This window comes from Meles meles, chromosome Y (genome assembly GCF_922984935.1).
Source record: "Meles meles chromosome Y, mMelMel3.1 paternal haplotype, whole genome shotgun sequence".
In the NCBI taxonomy this organism is placed as follows: Eukaryota; Metazoa; Chordata; class Mammalia; order Carnivora; family Mustelidae; genus Meles; species Meles meles.
In genome coordinates, this window is record NC_060088.1 from 24,256,369 (window position 1) to 24,284,053 (window position 27,685).

Here is a 27,685-nt window from a genome sequence, read left to right on the forward strand (position 1 = left end):
CCTTTGCTGTGTCCCACAGATTTTGAACTGTTGTCTTTTCATTATCATTTGTTTCCATGAATTTTTTCAATTCTTCTTTAATTTCCTGGTTGACCCATTCATTCTTTAGAAGGATGCTGTTTAGTCTCCATGTGTTTGGGTTCTTTCCAGCTTTCGTCTTGTGATTGAGTTCTAGCTTCAGAGCATTGTGGTCTGAAAATATGCAGGGAATAATCCTAATCTTTTGATACCGGTTGAGACCTGATTTGTGACCCAGGATGTGATCTATTCTGGAGAAGGTTCCATGTGCACTAGAGAAGAATGTGTATTCTGTTGCTTTGGGATGAAATGTTCTGAATATATCTGTGATGTCCATCTGGTCCAGTGTGTCATTTAAGGCCTTTATTTCCTTGTTGATCTTTTGCTTGGATGATCTGTCCATTTCAGTGAGGGGAGTGTTCAAGTCCCCTACTATTATTGTATTATTATTGATGTGTTTCTTTGATTTTGTTATTAATTGGTTGATATAGTTGGCTGCTCCCACGTTAGGGGCATAGATATTTAAAATTGTTAGATCTTCTTGTTGGACAGACCCTTTGAGTAGGATATAGTGTCCTTCCTCATCTCTTATTATAGTCTTTGGCTTAAAATCTAATTGATCTGATATAAGGATTGCCACCCCAGCTTTCTTCTGATGCCCATTAGCCTGGTAAATTGTTTTCCACCCCCTCACTTTAAATCTGGAGGTGTCTTCGCATCTAAAATGAGTTTCTTGTAGGCAACATACTGATGGGTTTTATTTTTTTATCCATTCTGATACCCTGTGTCTTTTGATTGGGGCATTTAGCCCATTAACATTCAGGGTAACTATTGAGAGATATGAATTTAGTGCCATTATTAGCCTGTAAGGTGACTGTTACTGTATATTGTCTCTGTACCTTTCTGATCTACTACTTTTAGGCTCTCTCTTTGCTTAGAGGACCCCTTTCAATATTTCCTGTAGAGCTGGTTTGGTGTTTGCAAATTCTTTCAGTTTTTGTTTGTCCTGGAAACTTTTTATCTCTCCTTCTATTTTCAATGATAGCCTAGCTGGATAGAGTATTCTTGGCTGCATGTTTTTCTCTTTTAGTGCTCTGAATATATCATGCCAGCTCTTTCTGGCCTGCCAGGTCACTGTGGATAAGTCTGCCGCCAATCTAATATTTTTACCATTGTATGTTACTGATTTCTTTTCTCGGGCTGCTTTCAGGATTTTCTCTTTGTCACTAAGACTTGTCAATTTTACTATTAGGTGACGGGGTGTGGACCTATTCTTGTTGACTTTGACGGGAGTTCTCTGCATCTCCTGGATTTTGATGCTTGTTCCCTTTGCCATATTAGGGAAATTCTCTCCAATGATTCTCTCCAATAGACCCTCTGCTCCCCTCTCTGTTTCTTCTTCTTCTGGAATCCCAATTATTCTAATGTTGTTTCATCTTATGGTGTCACTTATCTCTCGAATTCTCCCCTCATGGTCCAGTAGCTGTTTGTCCCTCTTTTGCTCGGCTTCCTTATTCTCTGTCATTTGGTCTTCTATATCACTAATTCTTTCTTCTGCCTCATTGATCCTAGCACTGAGAGCCTCCATTTTTGATTGCACCTCATTAATAGCTTTTTTGATTTCAACTTGGTTAGACTTTAGTTCTTTAATTTCTCCAGAAAGGGCTTTAATATCTCCAGAGAGGGTTTCTCTAATATCTTCCATGCCTTTTTCGAGCCCGGCTAGAATGTTCAGAATCGTCATTCTGAACTCTTGATCTGACATAGTACCAATGTCTGTGTTGATTAGGTCCCTAGCCTTTGGTACTGTCTCTTGTTCTTTTGTTTGTGGTGATTTTTCCTGCCTTGTCATTTTGTCCAGATAAGAGGATATGAAGGAGCATATAAAGTACTAAAAGGGTGGCAAAGACCCTGGAAAAATGCGCTGTAACCAAATCAGAAGAGACCCCAAATTGTGAGGGGGAGAAAGGGGATAAAAACAGCTTCTGAAAAAAAAGAAAAAAAAAGAAAGAAAAAAATTTAAAAAATAAAACAAATAAAAAAATATAAAAAAGAAAGAAAAAATATATATATTTAGATGAACTAGTCAAAAAACGTTAAAAAAGAAAAGGGTAAAAGTTTTTAAAAAAATTTAGCAGAAGAAGAAAAAAGAAAAAAGAAAAAAAAATTGAAAAAAGAAAAAAAAAAAAACTTGAAAAAAGAAAAAAAAAAAAACTTGAAAAAAGAAAAAAAAAATTGAAGTAGCCGCAAGACTAAAGAATCATGGGGAGAAAGCCATGAGTTCCGTGCTTTGCTTTCTCCTCCTCTGGAATTGCTCTGCTGTCTTAGGAATTGAATCTGCTTTCTCCTTGATAGATGAACTTCGTCCTGGCTGGATATTTTGTTGATCTTCTGGGGGAGGGGCCTGTTGTAGTGACTCTCAAGTGTCTTTGCCCGAGGCGGGATTGCACCGCCCTTACCGGCGGCCGGACTAAGTAATCGGCTCGGGTTCGCTTTTGGGAGCTTCTGTTCCCTGAACGCTTTCCGTAGAATTCCGGAGGACGGGAATGAAAATGGCGGCCTCCCAGTCTCCGGCCCGGAGGAGCCGAGACCCTGGGGCCCCACTCCTCAGTGCGCCCCCAGAGGACAGCACCCAATCACTCCCGTATCCCCAGCCTCTAGCCGCGCTCCGAGCTCACCCAGCCCGCGACCAGTTCAAGGTAACCCCGAGCTGAGAGTTCAGTCCTCGGCTCTGTCTTTGCAGCTGGTTTCTCCGTTCTAATACTTGCGAGCTCTCCGACACTCTGACACCCCCGATCCTTCTGTGACCCTGCGGGGCCTGGGGCCACGCTGGCCCCGCGTGGGCTTCACCCCGGTTTAGCCCCTGGAGCAATGTCCCTCAGTGGAACAGACTTTTAAAAGTCCTGATTTTGTGCTCCGTTCCTCCACCGCTTGCCGGGAGCCGGCCCCTCCCCCCGCGGTCTATCTTCCCGTCGTTTTAGATTCACTTCTCCGCCAGTCCTACCTTTCAGAAAGTGGTTGATTTTCTGTTTCTAGAGTTGCTGTTCTTCTTCTCTTCGCTCTCCCGTTGGATTTGTAGGTGTTTGCAATGTTTAGATAAGCTATCGAGCTGATCTCCTGCTAACTGATGTAGTCTCAGGCTGCTACTTCTCCGCCATCTTGACTCCTCCTCCCTATTTGTTTTATTTTTTAAATTTTTTTATTTTTTTTCTCTGAACCTCTTTTATCCCCTTTCTTCCCCTTCCGCACAATTTGGGGTCTCTTCTGATTTGGTTAGAGAGATTTTGGGGGGGTCTTTGCCACCCTTTTTAGTATTTTATTTGATCCTTCATATCCCCTTATCTGAATAAAATGAAAAGGCGGAAAAAATCACCACAAACAAAAGAACAAGAGGCAGTACCAAGGCTAGGGACCTAATCAACACAGACATTGGTAATATGTCAGATCAAGAGTTCAGAATGACGATTCTGAACGTTCTGCCGGGCTTGAAAAAGGCATGAAAGATATTAGAGAAACCCCCTCTGGAGATATAAAAGCTCTTTCTGGAGAAATTAAAGAACTAAAATCTAACCAAGTAGAAATCAAAAAAGCTATTAATGAGGTGCAATAAAAAATGGAGTCTCACTGCTAGGACAAATGAGGCAGAAGAAAGAATTAGTAATCTAGAAGACCAAATGACAGAGAATAAAGCCGAGGAAAAGAGGGACAAACAGCTACTGGAACACGAGGGGAGAATTCGAGAGATAAGTGACACCATAAGATGAAACAACATTAGAATAATTGGGATTCCAGAAGAAGAAGAAACAGAGAGGGGAGCAGAAGGTCTATTGGAGAGAATGATTGGAGAGAATTTCCCTAATACGGCAAAGGGAACAAGCATCAAAATACAGGAGATGAAGAGAACCCCCATCAAATTCAATAAGAATAGGTCCACACCCGGTCACCTAATAGTAAAATTTACAAGTCTTAGTGACAAAGAGAAAATCCTGAAAGCAGCCAGAGAAAAGAAATCTGTAATATACAATGGTAAAAATATTAGATTGGCAGCAGACTTATCCACAGTGACCTGGCAGGCCAGAAAGAGCTGGCATGATAAATTCACAGCACTAAACGAGATATACATGCAGCCAAGAATACTCTATCCAGCTAGGCTATCATTGAAAATAGAAGGAGAGATAAAAAGTTTCCAGGACAAACAAAAACTGAAAGAATTTGCAAACACCAAACCAGCTCTACAGGAAATATTGAAAAGGATCCTCTAAGCAAAGAGAGAGCCAAAAAGTAGTAGATCAAAAAGGTACAGAGACAATATACAGTAACAGTCACCTTACAGGCTAATAATGGCACTAAATTCATATCTCTCAATAGTTACCCTGAATGTTAATGGGCTAAACAGGGTATCAGAATGGATAAAAAAAAACAAAACCCATCAGTATGTTCCTTACAAGAAACTCATTTTAGACGCGAAGACACCTCCAGATTTAAAGTGAGGGGGTGGAAAACAATTTACCATGCTAATGGGCATCAGAAGAATGCTTGGATGGCAATCCTTATATCAGATCAATTAGATTTTAAGCCAAAGACTATAATAAGAGATGAGGAAGGACACTATATCCTAAACAAAGGGTTTGTCCAACAAGAAGTTCTAACAATTTTAAATATCTATGCCCCTAATGTGGGAGCAGCCAACAATATCAACCAATTAATAACAAAATCAAAGAAACACATCAATAATAATACAATAATAATAGGGGACTTTAACACTCCCCTCACTGAAATGGACAGATCATCCAAGCAAAAGATCAACAAGGAAATAAAGGCCTTAAATGACACACTAGCCCAGATGGACATTACAGATATATTCAGAACATTTCATCCCAAAGCAACAGAATACACATTCTTCTCTATTGCACATGGAACCTTCTCCATGTGAATAGATCACATCTTGGGTCACAAATCAGGTCTCATCCGGTATCAAAATATTAGGATCATTCCCTGCATATTTTCAGACCACAATGCTCTGAAGCTAGAACTCAATCACAAGAGGAAAGCGGGAAAGAACCCAAATACATGGGGACTAAACAGCATCCTTCTAAAGAATGAATGGGTCAACCAGGAAATTAAAGAAGAATGGAAAAAATTCATGTAAACAAATGATAATAAAACACAACGGTTCTAAATCTGTGGGACAAAGCAAAGGCATTCCTGAGAGGACAATATATAGTGGTACAAGCCTTTCTCAAGAAACAAGAAAGGTCTCAAGTACACAACCTAACCCTACACATAAAGGAGCTGGAGAAAGAACAAGAAAGAAATTCTAAACAGGAGAAGAGAAATCATCAAGATCAGAACAGAAATGAATGAAATAGAAATGAAAAAATAAACAATAGAGAAAATCAATGAAACTAGGAGTTGGTTCTTTGAAAGAATCAATAAGATTGATAAACCCCTGGCCAGACTCATCAAAAAGAAAAGAGAAAGGACCAAAATCAATAAAATCATGAATGAAAGAGGAGAGATCACAACTAACACCAAAGAAATACAGACAATTATAAGAACATACTGTGAGCAACTCTACGCCAACAAATTTCACAATCTGGAAGAAATGGATGCATTCCTAGAGACATATAAACTACCACAACTGAACCAGGAAGAAATAGAAACCCTGAACAGGCCCATAACCAGTAAGGAGATTGAAACTGTCATCAAAAATCTCCAAACCAACAAAAGCCCAGGGCCAGACAGCTTCCCAGGGGAATTCTACAAAACATTTAAAGAAGAACGTATTCCTCTTCTCCTGAAACTGTTCCAAAAAATAGAAATGGATTGAAACCTTCCAAACTCATTTTATGAGGAGAGCATCACCTTGATCCCAAAACAAGACAAGGATCCCACCAAAAAAGAGAACTAGAGACCAATATCCTTGATGAAAATAGATGCAAAAATTCTCACCAAAATATTAACCAATAGGATTCAACAGTACATTAAAAGGATTATTCACCACGATCAAATGGGATTTATTCCAGGGCTACAAGTTTGGTTCAACATCGGCAAAACAATCAATGTGATAGAAACATTAATAAAAGAAAGAACAAGAACCATATGATACTTTCAATAGATGCTGAAAAAGCATTTGACAAAGTACAGCACCCCTTCCTGATCAAAACTCTTCAAAATGTAGGGATAGAGGGCACATACCTCAATATTGTCAAAGATATCTATGAAAAACCCACCGCAAATATCATTCTCAATGGAGAAAAACTGAAAGCTTTTCCACTAAGGTCAGGAACACGGCAGGGATGTCCATTATCACCATTGCTATTCAACATAGTACTAGAAGTCCTAGCCTCAGCAATCAGACAACAAAAGGAGATTAAAGGCATCCAAATTGGCAAAGAAGAAGTCAAACTATCACTCTTCACAGATGATATGATACTATATGTGGAAAACCCAAAAGACTCCACTCCAAAACTGCTAGAACTTGTACAGGAATTCAGTAAAGTGTCAGGATATAAAATCAATGCACAGAAATCAGTTGCATTTCTGTACACCAACAACAAGACAGAAGAAAGAGAAATTAAGGAGTCAATCGCTTTTACAATTGCACCCAAAACTATAAGATACCTAGGAATAAACCTAACCAAAGATGCTAAGAATCTATATCTAGAAAACTATAAAGTACTAATAGAAATAAATTGAGGAAGACACAAACAAATGGAAAAATGTTCCATGCTCCTGGATTGGAAGAATAAATATTGTGAAAATGTCTATGCTACCTAAAGCAATCTACACATTAAATGCAATCCCTTTCAAAATACCATCCATTTTTTTTCAAAGAAATGGAATATATAATCCTAAAATTTATATGGAACCAGAAAAGACCTCGAATAGTAAAAGGAATATTGAAAAAGAAAGCCAAAGTTGGCAGCATCACAATTCCAGACTTCAAGCTCTATTACAAAGCTTTCATCATCAAGACAACATGGTACTGACACAAAAACAGACACATAGATCAATGGAACAGAATAGAGAGCCCAGAAATAGAACCTCAGCTCTATGGTCAACTCATCTTAGACAAAGCAGGAAAGAATGTCCAATGGAAAAAGACAGCCTCTTCACTAAATGGTGCTGGGAAAATTGGACAGCCACATGCAGAAAAATGAAATTGGACCACTTCCTTACACCACGCACAAAAATAGACTTCAAATGGATGAAGGACCTCAATGTGAGAAAGGAATCCATCAAAATCCTTGAAGAGAAAGCAGGCATTAGCCTCTTTGACCTCAACCGCAGCAACATCTTCCTAGGAACATCGGCAAAGGAAAGGGAAGCAAGGGCCTAAATGAACTATTGAGATTTCTTCAAGATCAAAAGCTTTTGCACAGCAAAGGAAACAGTTAACAAAACCAAAAGACAACTGACAGATTGGGAGGAAATATTTGAAAAACGACATATCAGATAAAGGGCTAGTGTACAAAATCTATAATGACATAAAAATCTCAACACCCAAAGAACAAACAATCCAATCAAGAAATGGGCAGAGGACATGAACAGACATTTCTGCAAAAAAGACATCCAGAGGGCCAACAGACACATGAAAAAGTGCTCCACGTCACTCGGCATCAGGGAAATATAAATCAAAACCACAATGAGATATCACCTCACACCAGTCAGAATGACTAAAATGAACAAGTCAGGAAATGACAGATGCTGGCGAGGATGCGAAGAAGGGGGAACCCTCCTCCACTATTGGTGGGAATGCAAGCTGGTGCCACCACTCTGGAAAACAGCATGGAGGTTCCTCAAAATGTTGAGAATAGAACTACCCTATGACCCAGCAATTGCACTACTGAGTATTTACCCTAAGGATACAAATGCAGTGATCCGAAGGGGCACATGTACCCGAAAGCTTATAGCAGCAAAGTCTACAATATCCAAACTATGGAAAGAACCTAGATGTCCATTAACAGATGAATGGATAAAGAAGAAGTGGTATATATACACAATGGAATACTATGCAGCCATCAAAAGAAATGAAATCTTGCCAATTGCGATGACATGGATGGAACTAGAGGGTATCATGCTTCGTGAAATAAGTCAATCGGAGAAAGACAACTATCATATGATCTCCCTGATATGAGGACATGGAGATGCAATATGGGGGTTGAGGGGGCCAGGAGAAGAATAAATGAAACAAGATGGGATTTCGAGGGAGACAAATCATAAAAGACTCTTGATCTCACAGAACATACTCGGTGTTGCTGGGGGGAGGTGGGATTGGGAGAGGGGTAGGGGTTATCCACATTGGGGAGGGTATGTGCTATATTGAGTGCTGTAAAGTGTGTAAACCTGGTGAATCACATACCTGTACCCCTGGGGATAAAAATACATTATATGTTTATTAAAAAAATAAATTGGAAGGGGAGGCGAACCCTAAGAGACTGTGGATTCTGAAAAACAACCTGAGGGTTTGAAGGTTCGGGGGTGGGAGGTAGGGGGAAGAGGAGGTGAGTAATATGGAGGGAACGTATTGCATGGAGCACTGGGTGTTGTGCAAAAACAATGAATACTGTTACGCTAAAAAAATAATTAAATAAAAAAGTTTAAAAAAAGAAAAAATAAAAGAAAAGAAGCATCCTGATAGGGTGTAAGGACCATGAACATGTGTATAAGGTGGAGTTCTCAGTGTGAGAGTGCTTGTACTCTTGACTAGTTCTTGGCCTACATGTGTAAGATGGAATTGTGGACTCTTGCCCTTCTCAGGAGTCCAGAAGGGTGGTGGTGACAGTCATGGAAAAAGATTACTAATTCAGCCATGGAGAAGGTGACCGCAAATCGCTTCACAAACTGTCTTGCAGAAATCCCCAGGTGGCTCCAGCGGATTGGAGTGATTTTGATACTCCTGGCTGACCAGAACTACTCGACCCAGATGAAATGTTGAGGCGTGGTGTGGTGAGGAGTGGTTGCTAGGACCTCAGAGCTTTGTGACGTCACAGAAGCTGAATTCACTGAAGCACCATCCCATTCTCATGACATATGAGTCCTATGGCTTTAAGTAGAAAGACCTGGGAAGGAAAAAGGAAGAGCCCTGTTAGCCTGATCATGAAAAGAGGTGGTCTATTCTGTTTCTTTCCCACTTCCAATTTCTATACAAAGAGAAAAGAAAACAATGTTCTGTATACCATTCTTTAGACCAATATTTCTCCAGAGAGAGCAAGTTGTTCCTATTTCCACTGCAATTTCTACAAATCTCAATAAACAGAGAGGCCTCTAAGATACCATTAGGTTCCTGGGAGGTTGGATATCCTTGAGTGAGAGGGTCCAATCCTACATTCTGTTCCATATGTAAGGTCTGCCTTTGTTTCTTGGTCAGCTTGGAAGGTGAGGGAAGGAAGAAGGGAAGGAACGTCACAATTCTAGGAAAATTCCCAGGGCAAAGATGCATTGTGCTGTTCGTGTCCATAACTGATAGTGCCTGAAACACCAGTCCCAACAGAATCACAGAAGGCTCTGTCTACCTGACATTACCTTAAACATCATTGCAAAGGCTTCATGGAGAGTGAAATTCTGCATGATCGCTACCCTTAAATAAAGAGCCCTGGTTAGCACACCTTGTCATCATTAGTTAACGCTACATGTCATAGTCATGGGGAGAGCCATGATGAGCAACTCAATTTATTCAGATGAAAATGAACGGCCAACATAGATGGCTTGCCATGCCTACTATAGCATACCTGTGGAAGGAGCCGAGATACCTTTTAAGGGCTAGTGGATAAAGATGATTATGAAGATGATGATAAAGAAGATGATTTCCCAATGAAAATGTAAGCAGACCAAGGGAAATATCCTATGGCTGCACTCATATGTGGCAAGTGAGGGATATCATGGACAGGAGTAGTAGTAAGGGAAAACGGAAAGAGAAGAAGTCAGACAGGGAGACGCACCAGGACAGACTCAGGACTTTGGGGACCAAGCTGAGGGTTACAGGAGGATAAGATGCCATAAAGAGGGAACGGGATAATGGGTATGGAGGTGGTTTGGCATTTTATGAGGATGAGCACTTGTTGGTATACGCAATTAAAGAATCAGGGAACACTATGTAAAAAAAGTAGGATGGATGAAAGCCTGGCTTGCCGATTAAAACAAAATGTAGTGAATAGTAAGCAAGCAGGTCATTTCACGTGGAGATGAAGAAAGAAAGAGAAGAGAAATGAATTCTAGTTTTATTATATTACTGATTCAAATGGTTTGCAATTGGTTTCCTATAAGGTCCTTATGTGAATTGGGTCTTTGGACATTGTAAATTAGAGTGCTCCCTCTTCCTACATTTTGGGAATAGATGAGAAAAGCCGACATTAGCATTAAATGTCTCGAATTGTGGGCCAGGGAATTGATTTGAACCTGGCTTTCTGTGTGTTGGGAGATGTTTGAGGACTGCTTCAAAAGCCTCAAAAGCTGCTTCAAAAGTCATTACCTGAGACGTCATATATGTATGACCATTGAACTTGTCATGGTAGTGCGTATGTGTCTTGGAATTTATCCTTTTCTATCCGGTATTGGATTTGCTGGTAGATTTCGCTGTAGGGGTCTTTTAGGTAATGTTGTTTATATAATTAGATAATTAATTAACTAATTCTTGATAGGTCAGGAGTTAACTTATCCAGTTTGGACGGTTTGTTACTTTGATTCTGTAAGCTTGTTTTTTTATGGGACATTCTCTGAATTTTGATTCCATGAGTGCTATTTCTTACTTGCTCCCTAACTTCTGAGAGACTCCTTTAAGAGCGTGTGTGGGGCGGGGGTGGGGAGTGGGGTCCGGGGTCTGTTTTACAAAAAGCTAAAAATGGTATTTTAAGAGACATGAAGCTGCTCTAATCCAAATCAGAATTCACCTTCTAAAACAGTGGAAACTCACGTTACATCCCGTTCGGCCAAATTTCCTGCATTGAATGTCCCATTTGATCCACTTTTAGAAAGGCAGATTCTGACTAGCCTGCCTGGAACAAACACCAAATCCTGTGTGCCTGGTTATAGTCTAATTGCCTGTTCCTCTTTCTTGATTTTTCACATGTTTCTTTGCTTCCATGAGTGAGTGAAATCATATGGGAGTTGTCTTTTTGTGACTGACAGATATGACACAGCCCAATGCTCTCTCCCGTTCTGCCACAAGTCACAAGGAGCAAGAATGCCTCCGTGCTTATGGCTCCATAAGGGTCCGCAGTGCATTTGGAGTACAGGGAGATGGTAGAAGTGTCTGGGAGCTCCAGGCCTGTCTTCAGCCAGCACAACCAGAAGTTGACCATATCAATGTAAACATGGCATAAATGGACCTGACCCTAGAAATCACACTCCACAGCGAAAGAGAGAAGAAGCCACAGAGACCATGGGAGATGGGTGTAGACAGGGCTGATGGGAGAATTGGACGGTTGGTGCTTCAGAGGGCATGGAGTCATGCCCGAAGCCCAAGGCCCAGGGGAGAGGAGCACACTTAGAACCCGCAATTTGAATGTTGACCCATAGCTGTTGGCGGAGTCAAGGAGAGTGTCTGAAGGACACGAGTTCTTGCAACCCAAGGACTTGAGGCCCTGGGATTCCAGATCAGCATGCTTTTCAGGCATAGACTCCAGAGAACACTGTATATCTCCTGGAGAGGACACCAGCAAGCAACCAGGGGCAGACAGCCCCGAACCATGATCAGAGACAATAACTGTTGACACCGTGGTAAGATTATTATTTCTTTGGGTGCATTGGTGATGGGCAGTGCTGGTGGAGGTGCCTCAAAAGGCGCCAAAGATACTTGGGCTCTACCACCGCCAGCCTCAAGAGTGAGAAGTGGCCACAGTCAGGACGGTGAGGACATTAGATGTCCAACCTGCAATCACGGATTCCCAAACTTGGAACACTGTAGGGACTGCCTTCTTCAGGCCATGTTGCTTAGTCCCAGGAGAACAGAAAATCCTGCAGGACACTAGAAGAAAGCCCTGCCACATCTTCTCACCTTGGCCACAGAATTCAGCAGGCCTTAATTTTGGGGGAGTGGGTTGAAAATCACGTTTCACAGGCACACCAGACCAACGAAGCTAAACCTCACCATTTTTGTCCCAGACACCATACACTCTGAATGGAAGGCAAGGAGAGTATCCACAAGGGACGAGCCCACAGGAGAGTGGACAGCCAGAACACAACCCCAGAGGGCATGTCACACACACCTGAGACTCTCTCAAGTGCCAGCCCTGGGCACTCCATGAGCTCTTCTTTCTAAGAAACTAACTTCAGTGTAGATAACAGAAGGCGCGTTTCAAATACAGAGAAGACGGAGACCTTTTTTAGATTCACGTTGTATTCCTGAAACTGGCCTGAAAGCCTTTTCAGATGGCCTCACATGGGGATTGGTTCTATTCCAACATGCTCTGTGCTTCCTCCTGTGAGCTCCAAACAGATGAGTCCGCCCTGGCCTTAAGCATCTAGGGTGTAGGGTCTGCCTTTAATGTTTGCTGAGCTGGGAATATTGGGAGGAATGTATGGCACGATTTCTGGATATGCAAGAAGAACTCGTATCCTTAATGTTGAAGACCCCAGACCTGTCTTTGGTATGGTTGTGGGTGTTAACTCGGAGTTTTCCTCAGAGGGCTGAGGGCGCTTTTCCTGGTCAGACACATCCTGATAGGGTTTGAGGACCATGAACATGTGTATGTCATGGAGTTCCCCGTGTGAGATTGCTTGTACTCCTGACTCTTTCATGACGTTCCTTGGGTAACATGGAGTTATGGATTCTTGCCCCTCTCAGGTGTCCAGAGGTGTCCTGGTGAAAGTCCCGGCCAAAGACTACAAATTTGGCCATGGAGAAGATGACCCCAAATCGCTTCACACACTGTCTTGGGGAAATACCCAGGCGACTCCAGCAGTTTGGAGTGATTTTGATACTCCAGAACTACTCCGGCCAGGTGAAGTGATGAGAAATGGTTTTGTGAGGAGTGGTTGCTAGGACATAAGAGCTTTGTGACATCACAGAAGCTGACTGCACTGAAGCAGCAATCCCATTCTCATGACTTATGAGTCCTATGGCTTTAAGTAGAAGGACCTGGGAAGGAACAAGAAAGAGCCCACTTAGCGTGATCATGAACTCAGGTGGTTTTTTCTGTTTCTTTCCCACTTTCTCGTTCTATACAAAGATAAAAGAAAACGATGTTCTGTAAACCATTCTTTAGACCAACATTTCTCCAGGGAGAGCAAGGCATTCATACCATTCTTTAGACCAATATTTCTCCAGGGAGAGCAAGGCGTTCCTATTCCCACTGCAATTTCTAGAGATCTCAATCAACCGCGAGTCCTCTGGCTACCATCAGGTCTCTGGGAGGTTTGTTAACCTTGGGTGAGACTGTGCAATCTTAGCTTCTATTCCCTAAGTTTTCTGTGTGTAAGATTTGCCTTTGGTGCTTGGTCAGCTTTAAATTTGAGGGAAGGAAGAAGGGAAGTAAGTCACAATTCCAGGAAAATTGCCATTGAAGGGATGCATTGGGCTGTCCATGTCCTTATTTGCTAGTGTCCTGAAACACCAGTCGTAGGTATGAAGGCTCTGTCTACCTGACATTACCTTATACACCGTTGCAAAGGCTTCATGGAGAGTGAAACTCTGCATGATCGCTACCCCGAAAGAAAGAGCCCTCGGCAGCACTCCTTATCATCATTAATTAATGCTACATGCCATAGTCATGGGGAGAGCCATGTCTAGCAATGCTCTTTATTCAGAGGAAAATGTTCGGCCAACATCGATGGCCTGCCTTGCCCACTCTAGCATCACTGTGGAAGGATCCGAGATACCCTTTTAAGGGCTAGTGGATAAAGATGTTTATGAAGAATGTGATAAAGAAGATGATTTCCAAATGAAAATGCAAGCCGACCAAGGGAAATATCCTATGGCTTCATTCCTATGTGGCCCATGAGCAATATCATGGACATGAGTAGTAGTAAGGGAAAACGGAAGGAGAAGAAGTCAGACACGAAGACACACAAGGAGAGACTCAGGACTTGGGACCAAGCTTAGGGTTACAGGAGATAAGTCCTGCCATAAGGAGGGAACTGGGTCATGGGTATGGAGGTAGTGTGGCATTATATGAGGATGAGCACTTGGTGGTATATGCAATAAAAGAATCAGGGAACACTATGTCAAAAAACGTAGGATGGATGAAAGGCTGGCTTGCTGAATATCAGAAAAAAAATAGCGAATAGAAAGCAAAACAGGCCATTTCACATGAAGATGAAGAAAGAATGAGAAGAGAAATGAATTTTAGTTTTATTATCTTACTGATTCAAATGGTGTGCAATTGGTTTCCTATAAGGTCCTTATGTGAATTGGGTCTTTGGACATTGTCAATTAGAGTCTTCCCTCTTCCTACATTTTGGGAATAGGTGAGAAAAGCCAACATTACCCTTAAATGTCTCAAATTGTGGACCAGGGAACTGATTTGAACATGGCTTTCTGTGTGTTGGGATATCTTTAAGGACTACTTCTAAGCCTCAAAAGCTGCTTCAAAAGTCATTACCTGAGACGTCAGATATGTATGACTCATGATCTTGTCATAGTAGTGCGTATTTGTTTTGGAATTTATACTTTTCTCTCCGGTATTGGATTTATATCATACTTGTTTGGAGGGGTCTTTTAAGTAAGGTCGTTTAATAATTAATTAATGAATTAATTAATTCTTTATAGGTAAGGATTTAACTTATCCAGTTTGAATGGGTTGTTACTTTGATTCTCTAAGCTTTGTTTTTTTTTATGGTATTTTCTCTGAATTTTCCTTCCATGAGTGCTATACCTCACTTCCTCCCTAACTTCTGTGCGACCCCTTTTCAGTGTGTGGTGTGTGTGTGTGTGTGTGTGTGTGTGTGTGTGTGTGTTTCACAAAACGCTGAAAATGATATTTTAAGAGATATGAAGCTGCTCTATTCCAGATCATAATTCACCTTCAAACACAGTGGAAACTCACTTTACACCACATTCGGCTATAATTCCTGCATTGAATGTCCCATTTGATTCACTTTTAGAAAGGCAATTTCTGACTAGCCTGGCTGGAACAAACACCAAATTTTGAGTGTCTGGTTAGTGTCGCATTGCATGTCCCTTTTTCTTGCTTTTTCACATGTTTCTTTACTTCCATGAGTGAGTGAAATTGTATGGTTGTTGTCTTTCTGTAACTGACAGATATGACACAGCCCAATGCTCTCTCCCCTTCTGCCACATGTCACAAGGAACAAGAATGCCTTCTTTTTATTATTTTTTTAATTTGTTTATTTACAGCATAACAGTGTTCATTGTTTTGGCATCACACCCAGTGCTCCATGCAGTACGTGCCCTCCCTATTATACACCACCGGGTTCCTCAACCTACCACCCCCCCCGCCCCTTCAAAACAATCTGGTTGTTTTTCAGAGTCCATAGTCTCTCATGGTTCATCTCCCCTTCCAGTTTCCCTCAATTCCCTCTCCTCTTCTTCTCCCCATATTCTCCATGTTATTTGTTATGCTCCACAAATAAATGAGACCATATGATACTTGACTCTCTCCTTGACTTATTTCGCTCAGCATAATTCCTTTCAGTCCCGTCCATGTAGCTACAAAACTTGGGTATTCATCCTTTTGATGGAGGAATAATACTCCATTGTGTATATGTACCATATCTTCCTTATCCATTCATCCGTTGAAGGGCATCTTGGTTCTTTCCACAGTTTGGTGACCATAGCCATTGCAGCAATAAACATTGGAGTAAAGAAGGCCCGTCTTTTCACTACATCTGTATCTTTGGGGTAAATACCCAGCAGTGCAATTGCAGGGTCGTAGGGAAGCTCTATTCTTAATTTTTTCAGGAATCTCCACACTGTTCTCCAAAGTGGCTGCACTAACTTGCATTCCCACCAACAGTGTAAGAGGGTTCCCCTTTCTCCACATCCTCTCCAAAACACGTTGTTTCCTGTCTTGATAATTTTGGCCATTCTAACTGGTGTCAGGTGGTATTTCAATGTGGTTTTAATTTGAAACTCCCTGTGGCTAGTGATGATGAACATTTTTCATGTGTCTGATAGCCATTTGTATGTCTTCGTTGGAGAAGTGTCTGTTCATATCTTCTGCCCATTTTTTGATATGATTATCTGTTTTGTGTGTGTTGAGTTTGAGAAGTTCTTTATAGATCCTGGATATCAACCTTTTGCTTGTACTGTCATTTGCAAATATCTTCTCCCATTCCGTGGGTTGTCTTTTTTTTTTTTTTTGACTGTTTCCTTTGCTGTGCAGAAGCTTTTGATCTTGATGAAGTCCCAAAAGTTCATTTTCTCTTTTGTTTCCTTTGCCTTTGGAGACATATCTTGAAAGAAGTTGCTGTGGCTGATAGCGAAGACGTTACTGCCTATGTTCTCCTCTAGGATTCTGATGGATTCCTGTCTCACGTTGAGGTCTTTTATCCATTTCGAGTTTATCTTTGTGTACTGTGTAAGAGAATGGTCGAGTTTCATTCTTCTACATAGAGCTGTCCAGTTTTCCCAGCACCATTTATTGAAGAGACTGTCTTTTTTCCATTGAATATTTTTTTCCTGTTGTGTCGAAGATTATTTCACCATAGAGTTGAGGGTTCATATCTGGGCTCTCCACTCTGTTCCACTGGTCTATGTGTCTGTTTTTATGCCAGTCCCACGCTGTCTTGGTGATCACAGCTTTGTAGTAAAGCTTGAAATCTGGTAACGTGATGCCGCCAGTTTTGTTTTTGTTTTTCAACATTTCCTTATCAATTAGGGGTCTCTTCTGATTCCATACAAATTTTAGGATTATTTGCGCCAGCTCTTTGAAAAATACCGGTGGAATTTCGATCAGAATGGCATTAAAAGTATAGATTTCTCTAGGCAGTATAGACATTTTAACAATGATTATTCTTCCAATCCAAGAGCATGGAACATTCTTCCATCTTTTTGTGTCTTCTTCAATTTCTTTCATGAGTGTTCTGTAGTTCCTCGAGTACAGGTCCTTTCCCTCTTTGGTTAGCTTTATTCCCAGGTATCTTATGGTTCTTGGTGCTATAGTAAATGGAATCGATTCTCTAATTTCCCTTTCTGTATTTTCATTGTTAGTGTATAAGAAAGCCACTGATTTCTGTACATTGACTTTTTATCCTGCCACGTTACTGAATTGCTGTATGAGTTCTAGTACTTTGGGGTGGAGTCTTTGGGTTTTTCCATATAAAGAATCATGTCATCTGTGAAGAGGGAGAGTTTGACTTCTTCCTTGCCAATTTGGTTACCTTTTATTTCTCTTTGTTGTCTGATTGCCGTTGCTAGAACTTCTAATACTATGTTGAACAAGAGTGGTGAGAGTGGGCATCCTTGTCTTGTTCCTGATCTCAACGGGAAGGCTGCAAGCTTTTTCCCATTGAGGATGATATTTGCTGTGGGTCTTTCATAGATAGATATTATGAAGTTCAGGAATGTTCCCTCTATCCCTATACTTTGAAGCGTTTTCATCAGGAACGGATGCTGGATTTTGTCAAATGCTTTTTCTGCATCAATTGAGAGGACCATGTGGTTCTTCTCTCTTCTCTTATTGATTTGTTCTATCACATTGATTGATTTGCGAATGTTGAACCAACCTTGCAACCCAGAGATGAATCCCACATGGTCATGGTGGATAATCTTTTTAATGTGCTGCTGGATCCAGTTTGCTAGAATCTTGTTGAGAATCTGTGCATCCATATTCATCAGTGATATTGGTCTGAAATTCTCCATTTTGGTAGGGTCTTTGCCTGGTTTGGGGATCAGGGTAATGCTGGCTTCATAAAAAGAGTCTGGAAGTTTTCCTTCTGCTTCAATTTTTTGGAACAGTTTCGGGAGAATTGGTGTTATTTCTTCTTTGAAAGTTTGGTAGAATTCCCCAGGGAATCCGTCAGGTTCTGGGTTCTTGTATTTTGGGAGGTTTTTGATCACTGCTTCAGTCTCGTTACGAGATATTGGTCTATTCAGGTTGTCAGTTTCTTCCTCGTTCAATTTAGGGAGTTTGTAGCTTTCCAGGAATGCATCCATTTCATCTAGGTTGCTTAGCTTATTGGCATATATCTGTTGGTAATAATTTCTGATGATTGTTTCTATTTCCTTGGTGTTAGTTGTGATCTCTCCCTTTTCATTTATAATTTTATTAATTTGGGCTTTCTCTCTTTTCTTTCGGATTAGTGTGGCCAATGGTTTATCGATCTTATTGATTCTTTCAAAAAACCAGCTTTTAGTTTCATTGATACGTTCTACTGTATCTCTCATTTCTACCTCATTGATCTCTGCTCTAATCTTGATTATTTCCCTTCTTGCATGTGGAGTTGGTTGGATTTGTTGTTGTTTCTCCAGTTCTTTAAGGTGTAGAGACAGCTGGTGTATTCTGGATTTTTCGATTTTTTTTGAGTGAGGCTTGAATGGCTATGTATTTCCCCCTTACTACTGCCTTTGCTGTATCCCATAGGTTTTGGACTGCAATTTCTTCATTCTCATTGGTTTCCATGAATTGCTTAAGTTCATCTTTGGTCTCCTGTTTGATCCAAGCATTCTTAAGCAAGGTAGTCTTTAGCTTCCAGTTGTTTGAGTTCCTTCTGAACTTTTCCTTGTGATTGAGTTCCAGTTTCAAAGCATTGGGATCTGAGAATATGCAGGAAAAATGTCAGTCTTTTAGTATCGGTTGAGTCCTGCTTTGTGACCCAGTATGTGGTCTATTCTGGAGAAGGTTCCATGTGCACCTGAGAAGAATGAGTATTCTGTTGTTTTAGAGTGGAATGTTCTGTATATGTCTATGAGATCGATCTGGTCCAATGTTTCATTCAATGCTCTTATTTCTTTATTAATTTTCTGCTTTGATCATCTGTCTATTTCTGAGAGAGTCGTATTAAGATCTCCTTCTATTATTGTATTCATATCAACATGACTCTTTATCTTGATTAATAGTTTTCTTATGTAATTGGGTGCTCCCATATTGGTGGCATAGATATTCACAATTGTTAGATCATCTTGGCGGATAGTCCCTTTAAGAATTATGTAGTGCCTGAAAAAAAAAAAAAAAAGAATTATGTAGTGTCCTTCTGTATCTCTGGCTACAGTCTTTAGTTTAAAATCTAATTTATTTGATATGAGAATCGCTACCCTGGCCTTTCTTTTGAGGCCCATTGGCATGGAAGATGCTTCTCCATCCCTTCACTTTCAGTCTGGGTGTATCCTTAGGTTCAAAATGGGTCTCTTGTAGACAAAATATGGATGGGTCCTGTCGTTTTATCCAATCTGCAACCCTGTGTTGTTTTATGGGCGCATTTAAGCCATTCACCTTGAGAGTGATTATTGAGAGATAGGTTTTTATTGACATTGAGTTGCCTTTGAAGTATTTCTGTCTGTAGATTATTTCTATATTTCTGTTCAATGATATTCTTAGGATTTTTTTCTCTTTTATAGGAACCCCCTTAATATTTTCTGCAGTGTCGGCTTGGTGGTTGCATAGTCTTTTAAGCCTTGCCAGTCTTGGAAACTCTTCATCTCTCCATCCATTTTAAATATCAGTCTTGCAGGATAGAGTATTCTTAGTTCCATGTTCTTCTCATTTAGTACTCTGGATATATTTTGCCAGCCCTTCCTGGTTTGCCAGGTCTCTGTGGAAAAGTCTGACTTTATTCTAATGGGCTTTCCTCTGTATGTAAGGAGCTTCTTTGTCCTAGCTGCTTTTAAGAGGGTCTCTCTTGAAACATAATTCCTCATTGTAACTATAAGTTGTCGTGAGGACTTTCGAGAATCTAAAATCTTGGGAGGAAATCTCTCTGCCTCTAGCACATGAATGTTGTTTCCATTCGTGAGACTGGGAAATTTTTCATAGACAACTTGTTTCACTCTATTTTCTAGACTTCTTTCTTTTTCCTCCCCTTCAGGGATTCCAATAATTCTGATGTTGGAACGTTTCATGGCATCGTTTATTTCCCTGATTCTGTTTTCGTGGCTTCTGAGCTGTTTGTTCCAGGCTTCCTCCCGATCCTTTCTCTATCTTTTTGTCCTCCAGATCACTAATTCTATCTTCTGTCTCAGTTACCCTAGCTTTTAGAGAATTTAGATTAGATTGGAACTCATTGAGAGCATTTTGAACATCATCCCTGGTGGCTTTCAGTTCTACCCTAACATTGTGAACATCATCCCTGGTGGCTTTCAGTTCTTCCCTAATCAATTCTGTTTGGTCATCCATGGCTTTCTCCAACCTAGCTATTTCCTGGATAATTGTTAGTCTGAATTCCTTTTCTGACATATTGTCTATGTCAATAACCATTAGCTCTGTTGCAGAAGGTTCATCCTCTGTGTTTTTTTTCTGTTGGGTATTCCTCCTCCTAGTCATTTTGGTAAGATGACTGAACAGATGCAGCTGGACTTATCGATTGTGGTGCAGTCAATGTGCACCCTGGATCAGACTCCTCAAGAATGGGTTCTTAATTATGGCTCCATGAGAGTCCACAGTGCATCTGGAAGAGAGTGAGACAGTAGAAGTGTCTGCGAGCTCAGGCATGTCTTCAGCCATCAGCAAAACCAGAAGATGACCACATCAATGTAAACATGGCATAAATTGACCTGAAGCCTAGAAATCACACCCTAGAGTGAAAGAGAGAGGAAGTCACAGAGAACATAGGAGAAGTGTGTAGACAGGGCTTATGGGAGAATTGGACGGTTGGTGCATCAGAGGGCAGGGAGTCATGGCCAAAGACAAAGGCCCAGGGGAGAGGAGCACACTTAGAACCCACAATTTGAATGTTGACCCATAGCTGTTGCGGGAGAAACGGAGAGTGTCTGAATGACATTACCTCTTGCAACACAAGGGTCTTGAAGCCCAGGGATTCCAGATCAGCAAGCTTTGCAGACAAAGACTCCAGAACTGCAGAACACTGTGTATCTCCTGGAGAGGACAACAGCAAGCAACCAGGTACAGACATCTAAGAAATCATGATCACAGGCAATACCCGTTGACAACGTGGTAAGATTATTATTTCTTTGTGTGCATTCATGATGGGCAGTGTTGGTAGAGATGCCTCGATGGGCGCAAAAGAAACTTGGACTATACGACCGCCAGCATTCAGACTGAGAAGTGGCCACAGTCAGGACGGTGAGGACATTAGCTGCCCAACCTGCAATCACGGATACCCAAACCTGGAAAACTGTTGGGACTGCCTGCTTCAGGCAACGTTGCTTAGTCCCAGGAGAACAGAAAATCCTCTAGGGGACTAGAAGAAAGCCCTGCCCACATCCTCTCACCTGGCCACAGAATTCAGAAGGCCTTAAGTTTTGTGGAGTGGGTTGAAAGTAGGTTTCCAGACACACCAGACCGACGAAGCTTAACCTCATATAGTTGGCCCAGACACCAAACACTTTGAATGGAAGGCGAGGAGAGCCTCTGCAGAGGACGAGCCCACAGGAGAGTGGACAGCCACAACACAATCCCAGAGGGCATGTCACACACACCTGAGACTCTCCCAAGTGCCAGCCCTTGGACACTCCAGGAGGACTTCTTCCTAAGGAAATTATCTTCAGGATAGATAACAGAATGCGGGTTTCGAATACAGGTAAGACAGAGACCTTTTGTAGATGCCACATTGTATTCCTGAAACTGGCCCAAAAGCCTTTTCCAATGGCTTCATATGGGTATTGGTTCTTTTCCAACAGGCTCTGTGCTTGCTCCTGTGAGCTCCAAACAGATGAGTACATCCTGGGCCTAAGCGTCTAGGGTGTAGGGTCTGCCTTTAATGTTTGGTAGGCTGGGAAAATGGGAGGCATTTATGGCATTATTTCTGGACATGCAAGAAGAACTCTTGACCTCACTTTTGAAGACTCCAGGCATCTCTATTTTATGGTTGCGGGTGTTAACTCTGAGCTTTCCTCAGAGTTCAGGGGGTGCATTTCCTGGTCAGAAGCATCCTGATAGTGTATGAGGACCATGAACATGTGTATGGCGTGGAGTTCCACATGTGAGGCTGCTTGTACTCCTGACTCTTTCTTGACCTTACATGGGTAAGATGCAAATGTGGATTCTTGACCTTCTGAGTAGTCCAGAGTGTCAGTGGTGACAATCACGGAAAAGTCTACAAAATCGGCCATGGAGAAGATGGGCCCAATACTCTCCACAAACTGTATTGATGAAAAACCCATGCCACTACAGCTGTTTGGAGTGGTTTTGATATTCCTGGCTGACCCAGAACTACTCCAGCCAGGTGAAGTGATGAGTCGTGGTTTGGTGAGGAGTGGTTTCTAGGCCCTCAGAGATTTGTGAAGTCACTGAAGCTGACTTCACTGAAGCAGCAATCCCATTCTCATGACATATGAGTCCTATGGCTTTAAGTAGAAAGACATGGGAAGGAATACGAAAGAGCCCTGTGAGCCTGATCATGAACTCAGGTGGCATTTTTTGTTTCTTTCCCTCTTCCACTTTCTATACAAAGAGAAAAGAAAATGATATTCTGTATACCATTCTTTAGACCAACATTTCTCCAGAGAGAGCAAGGTGTTCCTATTTCCACTGCCATTTCTAGAGATCTCAATCAACAGCGAGGCTCCAATTAGGTCTCTGTGAGGTTTGATATCCTTGGGTGAGAGGGTCCATTCTTAGCTTCTGTTCCCTATGGTTTCTCGGGTGTAAGTTCTGCCTTTGGTGCTTGGTCAGCTAGGAAGGTGAGGGAAGGAAGAAGGGAAGGAAAGTCACAATTCCAGGAAAATTGCCAGGGCAGGGAAAGGTTATGCTGTCAGTGTCCTTATCTGCTAGTGTCCTGAAACATCAGCCCTAAGGGATGAAGGCTCTGTCTACCTGACATTACCTTATATGTCGTTCAAAATGTTTCATGGAGAGTGAAACTCTGCATGATCTCTACCCCAAAAGAAGGAGCCCTGGTCAGCACCCCTTGACAGCATTAGTTAATGTTACATGCCATAATCATGGGGAGAGCCATGTTGAGCACCTCTCTTTATTCAGATGAAAATGAACGGTCAACATCGATGTCCTGCCAAGCCCACTCTAGCATCACTGTAGAAGGATCTGAGATACCCTTTTAGGGGCTAGTGGATAAAGATGATTAAGAAGACGATGATAAAGAAGATGATTTCCAAATGAAAATGCAAGTAACCAAGGGAAATATCCTATGGCTTCACTCATATGTGGCCCATGAGGAATACCATGGACATGAGTAGTAGTAAGGGAAAATGGAAGGAGAAAAAGTCAGACAGGGAGACGCACCAGGAGACACTCAGGACTTTGGGGAGCAGGCTGAGAGTTACAGGAGGATAAGACCTGCCACAAAGAGGGACCTGGTTAATGGGTATGGAGGTGGTGTGGCATTATATGAGGATGAGCACTTGGTGGTATATGCAATTAAAGAATCAGGGCACACTATGTCACAAAACATAGGATGGATGATAGGCTGGCTTGCCGAATATAAGAAAACATAGTGAATAGGAAGCAAAACAGGCCTTTTCACATGGAGATGAAGAAAGAAAGAGAAGAGAAATGAATTCTACTTTTATTATCTTACTGATTAAAATTGTATTCAATTGGTTTCCTATAAGGTCCTTTTGTGAATTGGGTCTGTGGACATTGTAAATTAGAGTCTTCCCTCTTCCTACATTTTGGGTATAGATGAGGAAACCCGATATTACCATTAAATGTCTCGAATTGTGGAACAGGGAATTGATTTGAACCTTACTTTCTGTGCGTTGGGAGATGCTTGAGGACTGCTTAAAAAGCTTTCGTCTTTACCAGAGACATCAAATATGTATGACTCATAATCTTTTCATGGTCGTGCGCATGTGTCTTGGAATTTATCCTTTTCTCTCCGGTATTGGTTTGCTGGCAGACTTGTGTGTGGGGGTCTTTTAGGTATGTTTGTTTAATTAATTAATTAAGTTAATTAATTAATTAATTACTTCTTGATAGGTAAGGAGTTAACTTATCCAGTTTGTAGGTTTTGTTACTTTGATTCTCTGAGCTTTTGTTTTTTATGTTCTGTATACCATTACTTAGATCAACATTTCTCCAGAGAGAGCAAGTTGTTCCTATTTCCACTGCAATTTCTAGAGATTTCAAGCAACAGCGAGGCCTCTTTACTACCATTAAGTCTCTGGGAGTTTTGATATCCTTGGGTGAGAGGGTCCATTCTTAGCTTCTGATCCCTATGGTTTCTCATGTGTAAAGTCTGCCTTTGGCCCTTGGTTAGCTTGGATGGCGAGGGAAGGAAGAAGGGAAGGAAAGTCACAATTCCAGGAAAAATGCCAGGGCAGGGATGCGTTGTGTTGTCTGTGTCCTTATCTGCTAGGTCATGAAACACCAGTCTGAAGGGATGAAGGCTCGGTCTACCTGACATTAACTTAAACACTGATGCAAAGGCATTTGAGAGTGAAACTCTGCATGATCGCTACCCGTAAAGAAAGAGCCCTGGGGAGAGGAGTCAAATGGCGGAGAAGTAGCAGGCTGAGACTACATCAGGTAGGAGGAGATCAGCTCAATAGCTTTTCTAAACATTGCAAACTCCTGCAAATCCAACGGGAGTTTGAAGAAAAGAAGAAGAGCAATTCTAGAAACAGAAAATCAACGACTTTCTGAAAGGTAGGTTTGGTGGAGAAGTGAATCTAAATCGATGGGAAGATAGACTGCGTGGGCAGGGGCTCCCTGCAATCGGTGGAACAACGGAGTACAAAATCAGGAATTTTAAAAGTCTGTTCCACTGAGAGACATTGCTCCAGAGGCTAAACCGGGGTGAAACCCATGCAGGGTCAGCGTGGCCCCAGGTCCCGCAGGGTCACAGAAGGATCGGGGGTGTCAGAGTGTCACAGAGCTCGCAGGTATTAGAAGAGAGAAGCCAGCTACAGAGACAGAGCCGAGGACTGAACTCTCAGCTTGGGGTTACCTTGAACTGGTCACGGGCTGGGTGATCTTGGAGCGCGGCTAGAGGCTGGGGATACGTTAGTGATTGGATGCTGTCCTCTGGGGGCGCACTGAGCAGTGGGGCCCCAGGCTCTCGGCTCCTCCGGGCCAGAGACTGGGAGGCCGCCATTTTCTTTCCCATCCTCCAGAACTCTACAGAAAGCGTTCAGGGTACAGAACCTCCCAAAAGCGAATCTGAGCCTATTACTTAGTCTGGCCCCCTGTAAGGGCAGTGCAATCCCGCCTCGGGCAAAGACAATTGAGAGTCACTACAACAGGCCCCTCTCCCAGAAGATCAACAAAATATCCAACCAGGACGAAGTTCATCTATCAAGGAAAGCAGGATCAATTCCTAAGACAGAAGTGCAATTCCAGAGGAGAAGAAAGCAAAGCACGGAACTTATGGCTTTCTCCCCATGATTCTTTAGTCTTGTGGTTAATTCAATTTATTTTCTTTTTTCAATTTTTTTTCTTTCTTTTTTCTTCTTCTGCTAAATTTTTTAAAACTTTTACCCGTCTCTTTTTTAACGTTTTTTGACTAGTTTATCTAAATGTATTTATATTTTCTTTCTTTTTTATACTTTTTCATTATTGTTTTATATTTTAAACTTTTTTCATTGTTTTCTGAACCTCTTTTTATACCCTTTCCCCCCACCACAATTTGGGGTCTCTTCTGATTTGGTTACAGCGCATTTTTCTGGGGTCTTTGCCACCCTTTTAGTGTTTTATTTGATCCTTCATATCCTCTTACCTGGACAAAAGGTCAAGGCGGAAAAAATGACCACAAACAAAAGAACAAGAGACAGTACCGAAGGCTAGGGACCTAATCAACACAGACATTGGTAATATGTCAGATCAAGAGTTCAGAATGACGATTCTGAACGTTCTAAACGGGCTTGAAAAAGGCATGGAAGATATTAGAGAAACCCTCTCTGGAGATATAAAAGCCCTTTCTGGAGAAATTAAAGAACTATAATCTAACCAGGTAGAAATTAAAAAAGCTATTAATGAAGTGCAATAAAAAATGGAGGCTCTCACTGCTAGGATAAATGAGGCAGAAGAAAGAACTAGTGATATAGAAGACCAAATGACAGAGAATAAAAAAGCTGAGCAAAAGAGGAACAAACATCTACTGGACCATGACAAGAGAATTCGAGAGATAAGTGACACCATAAGATGAAACAACATTAAAATAATTGGGATTCCAGAAGAAGAAGAAAGAGAGGGGAGCAGAAAGTCTATTGGAAAGAATTATTAGAGAGAATTTCCCTAATATGAAAACGGGAACAAGCATCAAAATCCAGGGGTGGGGCGCCTGGGTGTCTCAGCGGTTTAAGCCTCTGGCTTCAGCTCAGGTCATGATCTCAAGGTCCTGGGATCGAGCCCCGCATAGGGCTCTCTGCTCAGTAGGGAGCCTGTTTCTCCCTCTCTCTCTGCCTGCCTCTCTGCCTACTGCGACTTCTCTCTGTCAAATAAATAAATAATATATTAAAAATCCAGGAGATGCAGAGAACCCCCCTCAAAGTCAACAAGAATAGGTCCACATCCCATCACCTAATAGTAAAATTTATAAGTCTTAGTGACAAAGAGAAAATCCTGAAAGCAGCCCGGGAAAAGAAGTCTGTAACATACAATGGTAAAAATATTAGATTGGCAGCAGACTTATCCAAAGAGACCTGGCAGGCCAGAAAGAGCTGGCATGATATATTCAGAGCACTAAATGAGAAAAATATGCAGCCAAGAATACTCTATCCAGCTAGGCTATCATTGAAAATAGAAGGAGAGATAAAAAGCTTCCAGGACAAACAAAAACTGAAAGAATTTGCAAACACCAAACAAGCTCTACAGGAAATATTGAAAGGGGTCCTCTAAGCAAAGAGAGAGCCAAAATTATTAGATCAGAAAGGTACAGAGACAATATACAGGACAAGTCATCTTACAGACTAATAATGGCACTAAATTCATATCTCTCAATAGTTACCCTGAATGTTAATGGGCTAAATGCCCCAATCAAAAGACACAGGGTATCAGAATGGATAAAAAATCAAAACCCATGAGTATGTTGCCTAAAAGAAACTCATTTTAGACGCAAAGACACCTCCAGATTTAAATTAAGGTTTGGAAAAAAAATTATCATGCTAATGGGCATCAGAAAAAAGCTGGGGTGGCGATTCTTATATCAGATCAATTAGATTTTAAGCCAAAGAGTATAATAAGAGATGAACAAGGACACTATATCCTACTCAAAGGGTCGGTCCAACAAGAAGATCTAACAATTTTAAATATCTATGCCCCTAACGTGGGAGCAGCCAACTATATCAACCAATTAATAACAATTAAAAGAAACACATCAATAATAATACAATAATAGTAGGGGATTTTAACACCTCCCTCACTGAAATGGAGAGATCATCCAAGCAAAAGATCAACAAGGAAATAAAGGCCTTAAATGACACACGGAACCAGATGGACATCACAGATATATTCAGAACACTTCATCCCAAAGCAACAGAATACATATTCTTCTCTAGTGCACATGGAACCTTCTCCAGAATAAATCACATCCTGGGTCACAAATCAGGTCTCATCTGGTATCAAAAGATTAGGATCATTTCCTGCATATTTTCAGACCACAATGCTCTGAAGCTAGAACTCAATCACAAGAGGAAAGCTGGAAAGAACCCAAATACATGGAGACTAAACAGCATCCTTCTAAATAATGAACG